Source organism: Heterodontus francisci, unplaced genomic scaffold, assembly GCF_036365525.1.
Source record: "Heterodontus francisci isolate sHetFra1 unplaced genomic scaffold, sHetFra1.hap1 HAP1_SCAFFOLD_43, whole genome shotgun sequence".
Classification (NCBI taxonomy): Eukaryota; Metazoa; Chordata; class Chondrichthyes; order Heterodontiformes; family Heterodontidae; genus Heterodontus; species Heterodontus francisci.
In genome coordinates, this window is record NW_027141852.1 from 6,136,156 (window position 1) to 6,139,530 (window position 3,375).

Genomic DNA, 3,375 nt, shown 5'->3' on the forward strand with positions numbered 1-3,375 from the left:
GTTGTGATCAATATTTGTCCCTCAATCAGATCAGTTGGCCATTATCACATTGCTGTTTGTGGGTATTAGCTGCTGCATTTCTGACATTACAACAGTGATTACACTTCAAAAGTATTTCATTGTCCACAAAGTGCTTTGATATATCCAGTGGTCAGGAAAGGTGCTATATAAATGCAAGTCTTTTCTTTCTATATCACAACACATTACTGTGTAAAAAATGGTTCTTCATGTCACCTCTGGTTCTTTTGACAATCACCTGATATCTGTGTCCTCTGCTTACTGACCCTTTTACCACTGGAAACAGTTTCTCCTTATTTAAAGTATTGAAAAACTCCATGATTTTGAACAAATGTGTCAAATCTTTTCTGAATTTTCTCTGCTGCAAGGAGAACAACCCCAGCTTCTCCAATCTCTCCACATAACTGAAATCCCTCACCCTGCTACCATTGTGGTAAATCTCTTTTTTATTCTTTCATGGGATGTGGGCACTGCTGACACAATGTGATTCCTGTCAACGGAGCGGCCCGCTGACATCATCGGAGAGCGCCAAGCTGCACATAGGCACAGCTACATCTTGCCAGGATTAAGTGGCACATGTACAGGATGATGTCATGGCTCAGCACCAACATCATCGCATATCCGCCCATGGTCCATCTTCGCACATTCACGCTAAAGCGTCATCGGGTATCCAGCCTCTCACTCAGCTGAAGGAAGCGGCTGAATGGGAGACTTTGAGGTTGGAGCTCTCCCCCCTCGGCCTTGACGCTTCTTCTCCTCAACTGCTCGCTCTCCACCTCGCTGCTCCCCTGGATGATTGTTCCCCGCTCGCGTCACCCAGCTCTCCTGCCACTCGCTCCCAGCCCCCCAACCCCCACTGCAGCCATTAGCTCTAGGCCATGCCACTTCCCTCCTCTTGGCCACTCGTTCTTCACTCCTACGTCACACTTTATGAGAGGCATAGATAGTGTAGATAGCCAGAGTCTGTTTCCCATGGTAGGGGTGACTAAAACTAGAGGGCATAGATTTAAGCTAAGAGGGAGGAGGTTTAAAGGGGGTCAAAGGGGTAAATGTTTCACAGAAAGAATAGTGGGTATCTGGAATGAGCTGCCTGGTGGAGGCAGGAACAGTAGTCACATTTAAGAGGCATCTGCACAGGTACTTGAATGAGCAAGGCATGGAGGGATATGGAATTAATGCAGGCAGGTCGGATTAGTATAGATAGGCATTATGGTCGGCATGGACGCGGTGGGCCGAAGGGCCTGGTTCTATGCTGTGTGACTCTATGACTCTCTGTGACTCCTGTTAATTGTTTAATTATCCACCACCATTCAGGACTGGATGTGACAGGTCTGCAGAGCTTTGATCTGATCTGTTAATTGTGAGATTGCTTAGCTCTGTCTATTGCATGCTGCTTCCGCTATATGACATGCACGTAATTCTGTGTTGTCGCTTCACCAGGTTGACACCTCATTTTTAGGTCTGCTTGGTGCTGCTCCTGATATGCCCTCCTGCACACTTCATTGAACCACTATTGCTCCCTTGGCTTGATGGTAATGGTAGAGTGAGGGATATGCCAGGCCATGAGGTAACATATTGTGTTTAAATACAATTCTGCTGCTGCTGATGGCCCACAGTGCCTCATGGATGCCCAGTTTTGAGCTGCCAGATCTGTTCATTTCTTCCCTCAGATATAAATGAAAAAAAAATTCTGAAGAAATGCATGAACTAAATAAAAAGGAGAGAGAAATAAATACTGACAAAATAGATGTCAGCATTTGGAAGGTAAAAAGATTTCAGTTTTATTATTGATGAGTGAGAGGAATATATCACACTTTGGGGCTTCTGGAAGTGGATTTGCTGTATCAGAGTAGAAGTACTGTATCAGGCCTTGTTAGCTCAGTTGGTAGAGCATGAGACTTTTAATCTCAGGGTCTTGGATTTGAGACCCTTGTTGTGTGGTTGTTCTTCCCTTTTTCAGTCTTCATCGGCAGAGATTTCAAGGAGTGTTTGAAATTAAATTCAACAACATCACCAGATTTCAACCCCCCCCCCTTGCCCCCATCCCAGTGTAGTTGACAGGACCCTCAACCTCTGCCTTCCCCCTTCCCCTCCCTCCCAGAACTGCGACAGGGTTCCCCTTGTCCTCACTTTCCACCCCACCTGCCTCCACATCCAAAGGATCATCTTCCACCATTTCCACCACCTCCAGCGTGATGCCACCACCTACCTCATCTTCCCCTCCCCTGTCAGCATTCCGAAGGGATCGTTCCCTCCACGACACCTTGGTCCACTCCTCCATTATCCCTGACACCGCGTCCCCTTCCCAAGGCACCTTCTCATGCAATCGCAGGAGATATAATACCTGCCCTTTTCCCTCCTCTCTGCTCATTATTTAAAGCCCAAACACTCCTTTCAGGTGAAGCAGCGATTTACTTGTACTTCTTTCAATTTAGTGTACTGTATTCGCTGCTCACATTGCAGTCTCCTCCAAATTGGGGAGTAAAAAGCAGATTATGTCGAACACCTCTGCTCAGTCCGAAAGCATGACCCGAGCTTCTGTTTCCTTGCCGTTTCAACACTCCCCCCTGCTCTCATGTCAACATTTCTGTCTTGGGCCTGTTCCAGTGTTCCAGTGAACATCTTCATGGAAAGAACAATCTTACACGCCAGCTCAAATGTTGGATTTTGTATGTTAAGTATCTTTTCTCATCCAAAGATTACACTATCAATCATTCACCACTCTGTCTTCTCCTGAATTTCGAGTTCTAATTTGTTTGTGAAGTTGAGTGACACGTTAAGACAGCACAGTCTTTGTCTTTGTGAAGGAAGTGATTTCAGAATGGCTGTTTGAAACTGTCCCTCCTTGCACAGAAATTCAGTGCAAATGCTCAAATCACCCACAATTTCTTTGTGAGAAATTTGTTCACAATTGCATTCGACATGGAAACCGCCTCAACATTAATCTCACTGAAGGAAAGTGTGACTGTGTTGTTTGTTTCAGAGTGTTGGTGCCGTTATGTGTCGCTCTTAACCAAGACTGGGACACAACGCAAGGTTTATCCAAGGTTGGCATATATTATCATTCAGGAGCAAGAAAAATCAAAAGGAACCTAACAAGAAAACCCAGTCTCCAGATGTGAGAATCTGTAGATCCGCTTTGGGAAAATGAATCAGAGCAGAATGAAGGGTGAACTGTCCGACTGCCCAGAAGAGATGAAGACACAGCTCAGTCAGCACATTCCCCTGGTTTATGATGCTGGAACATTCCTCACACAGAAATTATTCAACCCGATGACAAACGTGCTTACAGCCGATAATTTATTAAGATAATTTTTTTTGAGCTACAACACAAACAGCTACTCGACAATGTGGAAA